Genomic DNA, 11,344 nt, shown 5'->3' with positions numbered 1-11,344 from the left:
TTTATTTTACTTATAACAATAGATTCTTAAAAAGAAAAAAAATAATTATATTCACGATTTGATACCTACATGTTGTCTTTAGTGGTTATACGGATATTTTTGTGACAACCTATATATTCCTCAATTTAATCCGCAAGACCTTGTAAAATCAAAAAACATTGAAAGTCATAAATAATCAAATCATAATATGGGCAACGAACAATTGACACATCTGACGTCACGCCCAAACTGAAAGAGACGTATATATTATTTGACAATATGGTACTGTTTTCGATGATTGTCATTATTTGAAATAAGAACGGTGGTTTGAATCAATCTGTAAAGGTATTTAGTACTTATGTAGCAAGAGTAACTGTGAATCTTCGGCTCCATGACACTACCGGGCCCAATTGCATAATAGGTAAAGGACAAGCTAAGAGTATTAGTGAATTTCAATACAAAATCGCTAATACTATTAGCTTTGTACTTTGTTATGTATTACGTAATTGCCTCAGAAAATAATTTGAAGTCCATTATGAATCTGAAAAGTTAAATATATTTAGTGAGCAAAAACAGTAAAAGGAAAGACAAACGAAGGAACAAAATAAAACACATTTATAATTTTAAGTTTATCTTAAATAATCCATACATTTAGGAGATAATTCTTAATAAACCGGTCAAGAAAAAAACAGTCATTTGATCAAAAACCTACACACTCCGCCAAAAAAATACCTTCACTGCCGCGGATCGAGCGAGCGAAGCGAGCGAGATCGATGTATGTGGAGCGGATGCGACTCTGTTGGGTCAGGTGTGGTCAGGTTGAAGGGCAAGGGCGGCGAGTGAGGCGGCAGCCCGGCCTCGACCTTCGCTTGGAGTTTTTTTTTATTGAGACTCTTATCATGAGAGAGAGATCATAGAGTTGACTTTGCGAGCTCGTTTCGTTGTCACTGACGCGTAACAGGGATTTTATCCAATTGCTAAACAAATGTAGTGAAATGAAACCGACCGACGGCGAGTTTGATTCGCGCACAAAGGGTTCCGCACCATCTGTACAATATTCATTAGACATTAGCAAAAAAAGGCAAAAAAAATCACGATTAAATATTTATTTTATTGTGTTTTTAGTATTTGTTGTTATAGAGGCCACATAATCTTTGAATATTTCAACTGTCTAACTATCACGGTTCTTGAGATACAGCCTGGTGACAGCCGGACGGACGGACGGACGGCCAACGAAGTCTTAGTAATAGGGTTTTGGGTACCGAATCACTAAATCGAGTTGACCTTTTATCTGATTTTGTAATTTCACTAAACTGGTTGAGGTTTATAAATTATTAATAAAAGTAAGTTACCTACTGTATGACTGACAGACTGACGGGTAGCTTACTCGACTGGAGATATAATAGACGGGTCTCCTTCGTAATCCATAATATCGTTTGTCCTAAACTCAAATGCCATAACACTTTTGCCATAAACACTTTTGACATTATATCATACTTTTGCCATAATGATCTTATGCCCTAAAAATCATAAGCCATAATATTAAATGTCCTAATACTCTACATCCCTAATATGTTTTGTACTAATATAGTAAGACATAAAAACTTACGAGTAATAATATTAAAATCCATAATATTAAATGCCATAACAGAGCTCTTGTAGGCAAACAGCGACTTGCGAGCCAGAAAAGTAGATTAGGTTAGAACTGAGTTCCCAACAGTGACGAACCGGTACCAGAAAAGTAAGTTAGGTTAGGTTAGAACTGCGACTCCTACAGAATGAACCGCTTTTTTAGTGTATTATTATTTACTACTATTATATGCAATTTCCCGGGACTCCAAACTATCTATGTACCGAATTTTATCTAAATTGGTTCAGCGGTTTTGAAGTGATGGGATAACAAACAAACAAACAGCCTTACAAACTTTCGCATTTATTATATTAGTGGGAAGTGGGATGATTCAACGGTGTGTGAAGTTTCCAAACCAGTTTATTACAAAAATGATTATTTCAACCAATATTAGGACATGTGACTATTAGGACATATTATGATAATTAGTACTTACGAAATTAGTGCAAATAAGCATTAGGATATTCAATATTAGGAAAAAATATATTTACATTATGGCAAACGTTATTATGGCAAAAGATCATTATGACATAAGTTGTTATCCAATATAGATCCAAAATTGACATTCCACACCGCAGTGCTGGAGTCTGGAGTTTATATTAGGCAATAGAGAGCCAAATATAATAATATTAGGACTACGTAGTTTACAGCAGGTGGTGCATCAACATTAGATCAGATTATTAAAACTCAACAAAATTAACTTTGACTTCATAAGAATTTTATTTACCCAATAAGTGACCCTCACACTAATAAGACAAATCTAATAACGTATCACTTGTCACAATTGAATAAACCGTTTAGTAGTTACGAGCGAACATAGGAACATACGTACATACTTAAATATATATACACACAGATTCAAAACATAACCTTCGCTTCAGTTAGGGTAAAAAGGTACGTGGTAACAGAGTTGTTCGACCTACTAAATGGCCATTCAAGAAGGATCATGGTTTCGAATCCAGTCTCGCATCTCTAGTTTTTTTTTTAAATATTCAATTGCTGTTCCCAATCTGCACTAATCCTCCGTTGTAACTTTTGTAGATAGTAAGTACCTAACGTCTGTTGTGCAGACTTGTTTATATAGTTATATTTTTTCTTTATGTATTGTTACTCGAAATAAACATCTTTGTCAATGAACATCTTTTTGCTAACTCATATCTTACAAATCATTTATTTAATACTCTTCCAGCTCTTTCCACCAAATATTACAACAGAAACTATCAGCCCCAGTATACTACTCGAAGTGAAAGCCTGTGCTAACAGTGGGATTATAGGTTGGAATGATGATAACACAATACAAGCAATAGGAAGTATTTTGACTTAGCCGTATTCTTACCATCAGGAGACCCACTTGCTCCTTTGCCATCCAGTCGAATAAAAAATAAAAATAAAATAAAAATAAATAAATTCTTGAAATTTATACTACAGCTGGGCGGAGCGCTATGGTTGGCGTCTACAAAAGTGAAACAGACGTGTGTAGATTTTTATTGTATGTGTTTAGTTTTAGGGGTAGGGATAAAACATATGTTAATTTTATGATTATTTATTTATTAGTTAAATTATAAGTTGGTCATACAAAAAAAATGCGTCTATTGCGGCAAGTTCGAAACGACTTGTTGTTGAATTTAATCACATGAAAAATTCGAGCGCTAGTATCTGTGGCTAGTATATATAGTCGATCTACTGCCTATTACTTGTATTGTGATGATAATGTGAAATTACTTATGTGTGGCAAAAAGAAGTAAAGCAGGTCTTACCTTCTCAGTGATCCACTGGAGTCCAATTAGTTGATTTTTAGTAAAAATTAGTCTAATTCCTGAAATTAGTTTTTTAAATTAGAAATGACTACTAAGTCGGTTTACATACACTAGTTATCTCTATCTGAACTCAAATTATACACTTTGTCACAATCACAATCACGTTGAAGAGTCCCTGTGAATTCGTGTCATTTACATGTCAAATTGCGTCCCTTTTCCTTGAAATCAATCAAGCAGCGTTGTTGTGATACATATAGGTAGGTACCTACGCAAAACATAGACATAACAGACTGCTAAAAATTTCTTTCGGCTTTGTTGTTATGCAGGTATAAAACGCTCTTATCAAATAACTAGCTGTTGCCCGCGACTCATCATCATCATCATCGTCATCATAAACATCACATCATCATAAACATCACATCATCACCATCATCTGCAATACCCCTGGTGTTGCAGATGTTTATGAGCGGTGGTGATCTCTTACTGAGTCTTACCATCAAGAGACCCACTTGCTCGTTTGCCATCCATTCGAATAAAAGAAAATCATCATCGTCGTGACCATCTTCATCTCATCATCATCATCATCGTTGTAGTCGTCGTCATCATCATCATTATCACATCATCATGATCATCATCATTATCATCGTTATCATCATCATTTATTGTATTGTACTTTTTAATAAAAGATTTTTGCTGACTGAAGTTTTTGTTGACTGTACTTGCATTGACATCAAAATTAGTACATTTTTGTACCAAATTTCAAGTCGATGCCATTTACCGTTGAGGAGTTCCGTCCTGACGATCGAGACGTCAGGCTGGTGGCTGGACCACTCGGGTGACACTACCAAATAATTGTACTGTCACAAGATTAATTTACTAAGTATGCCGACTTTCAAGTCTATCCTACTGAAAGTGGGTCAAATTCAACTTGCAAGGTTTGAACCGCACATACATACACATATTATACATACATACATTGCAAGTTAAATAAAGCTTGCGAAAGAATAAATGAAAAATACTGACTGAATGTGTGTGTGTGTGTGTGTGTGTGTGATTCGATGACAGACAGCGCACCACCTATAACTAGCTACTGGCTGGAATCAATACCAATAGGTATACAAAATATAATAAGTTTCTGTATTTTGTTTGCTGACTGCACATTTTGTTTCGTTGACTGAACCTACTTACATTGTCATCCAAACTAGGTACGTCTCCGTATCACGTTTCAAGTCGATACCACTAAATGTTGAAGAGTTACATCATGCGGAGACAACTGTGACCGGGCCAATATAATTTCATTACCACGCTTCGCACGCGTAAACTATTCGGTCTGGTAGTTGCAATTGAAATTTTCGGGATTTCCAAAATTCCCCTGGAAATTTCCAAAATTTATATCGTGGTCTTCATTGAGGTTGTGTTGTGAATAACTGTACAAAATTCAAGACTCTAAACCCAGTGCTAAAATTTCAAAAAAATTCCCTATCCAAATTCAAATTCATATCATTTATTCAGTAAATAGGCCGCAATGAGCACTTTTACACGTCATTTTTTTAAATACCAGCACTTTCGGAAAGACCATCATTGCCAAGAAGAATGCGCCGCAAGAAGCTTGGCAGAAAGTCATTTTTTCAAAATAAAATAAGTACAAATAAAATACTTAAAAACTACGTAAGTATACAATTAAAGAAAAAAATACAAAATAATAATAACAATAATACACGGATGTATGGGGTCCCTTAGTTACAAAACTATCCCGTGCAAATATCGGGATAAGAAGTAGCGTATGTGTTATTCCAGACGTCCGGCTACCTACATACCAAATTTCATGCCTCTAAGCCCAGCGGTTGTTATTTCGAGATTTTATCCCTATCCCGTGGGAATATCGGAATAAAAAGTAGCCTATGTGTTATTCCAGAGGTCCAGCTACCTACATACCGAATTTCATGGCTCTAAGCCCAGTGGTTGTTATTTCGAGATTTTATCCCTAGTTATCCCGTAAGAATATCGGGTCAAAAAGTCACTTAAGTGTTATTCCAGATGTCCAGTTACCTACATACCAAATTTCATGACTCTAAGCCCAGCGGTTGTTATTTCAAGATTTTATCCCTATCCCGTGGGAATATCGGAATAAAAAGTAGCCTATGTGTTATTTCAGAGGTCCAGCTACCTACATACTAAATTTCATGGCTCAAAGCCCAGCGGTTGTTATTTCAAGATTTTATCCCTAGGTATCCCGTGGGAATATCGGGTCAAAAAGTCGCCTATGTGTTATTCCAGACGTCCAACTACCTACATACCAAATTTCATGCCTCTAAGCCCAGCGGTTGTTATTTCAAGATTTTATCCCTATCCCGTGGGAATATCGGGTAAAAAGAGCCTATGTGTTATTCCAGACGTCCAGCTACCTACATACCAAATTTCATGACTCTAAGCCTAGCGGTTGTTATTTCGAGATTTTATCCCTATCCCGTGGGAATATCGGGATAAAAAGTATTCAATTTTGTTTTTATCCAGGTTATAAACTATTTTTTTACCAAATTTCATCCAAATCTGCGTAGCCGTTTCAGCGTGAAGAAGTAACAAACATACTCACTCACAAACTCACTCACTCACAAACTCACTCACTTACAAACTTTCAAATTTATTTATTATTAGGATTATATATTTTATAGGTACTAAATTTCAAGTCGATGCCATTAACTGTTGAAGAGTTCCGTCCTGCGGAGACGATGCTAGCCGGACTACCAGGATGCCACTACCAGATTATTGTATTGTCACTCAATTTACATAATCATTCCAAATTTCAAGTCAATCTGACTACTGGAAGTTGGTCAAATTATACTTGCAAGATTTGACTACAGACAGACAGACAGATAGACAGACAACGGGACAGGTGAAACTAAATAAAAGCTTGTAAAAAGCTTGTTATAAAAAAATACACACTTCATCCGAAAATCCTATACCTATAATATTAATTGCTATGATCATGGTTTACCGGTATTATAAAAATCATACAAAGCGTAGGTACACTTTTAGTAAAAAAACACTCAATTTTATAGTATTAAAAAATGTGTTGCGACTATACCTGTGTCAGATTTCACAGCATATCTATGCTGTAAGGATCATATTGTAGTCCTTTTAGCGCCTTAGATATTTCCTTCCTCCAGACAATAAACTTGTTTGTTTTTTGGAAAACTATGGCTCTGTCCATTGGAGGACAATTTTGCCAGTGTCTTCTAGGTTTTACCGTTGTACGATAAAAAAAATCTAGCAAACGAAATATGTGAGGTAATTGTGGATGAACGATGACAGCGCGATTCTTCTACATTAAAATTATTGAACTGAAGACGACAATAAATATAAAAATTACTGACATACAAATAAATGTGACTAGTGGTGTAGTCTGGATGACAATTCCATGACATTATATTTTTAATTATCTAACCAGCCAGTACTTCATTCTAAGTTTTTTTAAAACGTCTTTCATTCAGCCTATTTTGTTATGACTGCTAGACGAATTTTACAACCGATATAACCTAATGGTTTCGTTGATAGTGTCTTTTTTAGCAACTTTTTTCTCTTTTTTTGTACAAATTTTTTTAGGGAACGTGCCAACGGAACCCTATTAGTGAGACTCCGCTGTCTGTCTGTCCGTCCATCTGTTACATCCCAGCCTCCTCTCAGAACAAGAGGGCTTGGGCCATAGTTCCCACGCGGGCCCAGTGCGGATTGGGAACTTCACTTCACACGCACCATTGAATTGCTTCGCAGGTTTGTGCAGGTTTCCTCACGAAAGCAGTGCAGGGTTCCGACTGTTACAGGGCTCTATCTCGAGTCGTAATAGTCAGACACTTGAAATTTTCACAGATTATGTATTACAAATACTAAAAACAGAATAAAATAATTATTTAAAGGGGGCTCCTATACACCAAATGACTCGCATTTGGCCGGTTTTTTTGTGATAGGGTACCAAGGAATTCCAAAAAATATATTACTTATATGACCGCGGCATGGCGCTAGCGTCTACGCAAAATGTATGCAAAATATTTAGTTACATTTTACAACACGTGTGATATTTTGCCCGAGAACTATGAAAGTTTATCTAAGTTCAGGACTGCCAATGAAAGTAAATAACGCTAGGCTAGGTATTTTATCCTAACACCCGGTTTTTACTTACATACAGCCAAACCATTCAAATTTTGACCCGCTAAGTGAAATTGTAACAAACAAATTACACTACGCTTTTGTTGCGATACGCCATTATTTTAAAAGCTTTTTATTAATTAATAATAAGTATAGAACATTCTTGAAGGCATCTAGTTGTTCAAGCAAGTTTTCATGTGGTAGAGCCTTACTGTAACCACTTGCTGACTGCAGTACAAATGGGCCGGCTCGACCGGAGTAGTACCAACCTCCATCTGAATACCGGCGTGAAATAGTACCTTTGCCCAACTCCCCTCCCCCCTTTTATCCTGCCCCCATACCGCCCAATTTAGCCCCCCCCCCCTCCTCCCTTTTAGGCCGGCAACGCACCCGCAGTCCTAATAATGCTGTAGGTGGCCAAGGGCGGCGGTGATCACTTACCATTAGGTGACCCGCATGCTAGTTTGCCAGCTATTTGATAAAAAGAGTAGATTGATGACCTCAAGAAAAAACATTACTTTCTTTGGTTTGACCTGACTTAAAAATACTGAATTTCATGATTAATTGCACTTTATCGAAATGCTATTACTTATTCTTTGTAAATAAACATAAAAAACTAAAAAAAAAGAAAAAGAATCATTATGCGTCATCGAGTTTCGAACTCCTTCTCTTACTACATACTTCTAAGAATTGGTACCACTGAGCCAAACTAGGTGGTCACGTGACCGCCCGAAATAGTCAATACCTTTTTACAACAGATTATATTTGACATTAGCTACTCACACCACAGTAAAATGGATCAAAATTTACTGCATCATACTGAAATTTAGGTATTATAGATCCTCTCCATTTTGTGATTTGCGACCACAATATGCCCATAACTAACTATCCTCAAAAAATCGCGTCGAAATAACGTCTGTGGAAGAAATATTGATGTACCAAAGTTTGTATGGAAGACGACGCACCTTAAAGTGCAAACTTTCAATAAAATCGAGCGTCCCCCCCCCTCTAAAATCTAAACCGGTGGGTGGAAAAATTTGAATAAATTCAGGATGGTATTAAGTATATCACACTTTCAAGGAAACCTATAACGGCTAAGTTTGCTTGAGAATTATTAGTAGTTTAAGCGTAAATAGCAGCCTAAGGTATAAAAATATACCTAAACATGGAATATTTCGTACAAAATACGAAATCTTTAGAAAACTATTACTTAATTGTTTCGTAATGGCTACGGAACCCTATTTCGGGCGTGTCCGATACGCTCTTGGCCGGTTGTTTATGAGCTGTCAAAACTTAATCCTCCCATAGAGTTTCAATGACAATAGCGACTTATGACGTCATAAGTCACTATTTGTTTGCCAACTCAATCAACTAACTATTTATTTGTTTTAAAGCAACAAAAACACTAATTTTACAGTAAATCGAAAATTAATCTGGTTTTTAGGGCTAATAAAAGCGTTTTTTTACTGGAGTCGTGCCTTTGAATTATTCTTTAATGGGGTCAACATCCCTGTTCAATATATTTAGGCATTGGGTTTTATTAGTAAACTAGCCGCTACTCCATCCGCGTAACATTCAGTTGTCATTATCTCGCGTAAGCTATGCAATTTTCCGGGATAAAAACTATTTATCCTATGTCCTTCTCTGGGACTCAAACTATCTGTATACCGATTTTCATACAAATCAGTTCAGCGATTTAGACGTGATAAAGTAACAAACAAACAAACAGACTTACAAACTTTCGCATTTATAATATTAGTGGGATTTAATTATTTAAGATTATCCGTGTGGTAATAAACAATAATACACTGAAGATAGCCAAGCCTTATTATTTAATAATCGTAATAATATCGTAATAAATGTTGACAATACAAACATGACCCCATTCCAATCTAAATTATTAATTTCTGGTCAGCGTTAGTATTAACCACGCGACCCAATTTGTAGATTTACAGCCATTGTTTACTTTAATATCGATTACGAAGCATTTGAAACTATAACTATAGCTGTTCCGTCTGCCAAGAATACAATTATTGCTATCTCGTGAAAATTATACAATTTTCAGAGATAAAAACTATACTACTAAATATCTAGACGTTTCAAAGTTAAACCTGCACGACTGCTCCATTAGCACATGAATACCATTCTTGGTCAAAGTACATCCTAAGACAATTCTAACAAGTCCAAACACACTAAGTTTACGTCCCTGGATACAGCCCTGACCTTGATACCCCAAGACCCTGGTTAGCTTCAGGCTCCATCATCAGACCAGCTCGGTGATTACGATAATATTGTTATCAGAATAACGCATAAATTCTGAGTTTCGTGTCAATATCATAAAAGGAGGTGGATGAAAATCAAGTTTCTTAGATTTCGCTACTTACTGTAATCTGTAATAGATATCTTAATAGTTACAGGTGAAGCTAGTTAGTACAAAAGCATGTAAAAATATTGTACTTATTTTTTTTTCTATTTATTATGAAATTGTTATATTAAGCATTTTGAAACCTGTTTTCGGAATGAAACTAAAATCATGTAACTTAATTAAGATTTAAAAACTAAATGCTAAGTAGTTTTAACAACAGACCGAGTGTAGTCACTGGCCTTTGGAAATGAGCTTTCAATTTGAATCGCGATTTGATTCGATTAAAAGAACATTAAGATTTGTTTGGAAGAGGAAAAAGAATAAAACACATTTTTACGAGAATGTTTCCGGAAACGCTTGACCCGACTGGATTTTGTTAATGTTTTAATGCCACATTACAGAAATTTTCGCAAAAACACACATTTTTAATCCATTAAACAGGGCACAGTTAATTTTAATTGCTTTTCATAAGCTATCTCATGTAAAAGTGACCCGGGCCTTAATAAAATAACGAAGTAAAATGTTGGAACAATAAAAATTTGGGTGAATAACTAAAACACGCTTATTCGAATGGTAAACCGGCCTCTACACCAAAGTTGCCATTGCCTGGTACCATTTTAGTTAAAGTACACCCTAAACCTTTACTAACAAGCCCAAATTCCTATTTGCCTATTCTATCAACTCTTCAGAGTTGGCATTCCCTAAATTAGGTTTTGACTCCATCATCAGCACGGATAGTACAGATGGTAAGTACGGTCAAGAACTTAAACTCATGACATGAGCCACCATGGAACCTTTTCAAAGGAAATTTCATTACGATTTTGCTTCTTAATTAATGCAATGTCACTATGACGTTAACTGTGAAATGGTTCGATGGTGGCTCATGAGTTAGTCCTTGACCGTACCATAATTTAATTGAATTGTTAACAAAATTACATGTAATTGTTAAATTAAGTGGCAATACCATAAGAAATGGGCGAATATTACATACGAGTACAACAACTAAAGCTAATAACAGCGTGTTTAATAATATTAACACTATCGGCGACCTATATAAGACTGGCATATTTTTAGGTCAACGCATTGACAATAAGCTACGTGAACAGGCAACGTCACCAAACCTTTGGGCACTTGGTTTCAACTAAAATATCTAAGTCATGTTGCTCAATGCAATTTTTTTTTAAATTTGGTGCATTATTTTGTATTCTGTTCTGACGTCGTTTTTTCGTAAAAGACTTTTAAATCGAAACCGTTAACCTTCACCAGGTTTGAACTGCTGAAAATAATTGTTTTTGGCCGATTTTTATTGGCATTTAATCCCTGTCGAAGTCTTTATAGACATTTTTTTTTTCATCTTCTTTTCAAATATTATCCTCAAATAATATAAGTAGTCTTTAGTCGTCCCGGTTTATGATTCCTAAGAAAGAAATGTTCATGTAAATAGACCTTTCTTTGACAGGATTCAGAAGA

The 11,344-nt window shown here is 35.6% G+C and overlaps 1 long non-coding RNA gene across 3 annotated transcripts in view; it reads right to left on the bottom strand.

Moving 5' to 3' along the window:
- Positions 1 to 207: 207 nt before the first annotated feature.
- LOC141435530 (uncharacterized) overlaps positions 208 to 11,344 on the bottom strand; it is a 13,659-nt gene continuing 2,522 nt past the window's right edge. The window contains exons 1-2 of one of the 3 annotated variants that reach the window (XR_012452180.1): positions 6,452 to 7,890; positions 208 to 3,425 (exon numbers count right to left, since the gene is read on the bottom strand). This is a non-coding gene — a long non-coding RNA (uncharacterized lncRNA). Of the gene's footprint in view, positions 3,426 to 4,554; positions 4,665 to 6,451; positions 7,891 to 11,344 lie in introns of those variants that run through there. The other 2 variants (XR_012452178.1, XR_012452179.1) reach the window with 2 other exon arrangements.

Source organism: Choristoneura fumiferana, chromosome 15 (assembly GCF_025370935.1).
Source record: "Choristoneura fumiferana chromosome 15, NRCan_CFum_1, whole genome shotgun sequence".
NCBI classification, from domain to species: domain Eukaryota; kingdom Metazoa; phylum Arthropoda; class Insecta; order Lepidoptera; family Tortricidae; genus Choristoneura; species Choristoneura fumiferana.
The sequence above is the reverse complement of the archived record's forward strand: the minus strand, read 5'-3'. Positions and strand labels throughout refer to the sequence as shown.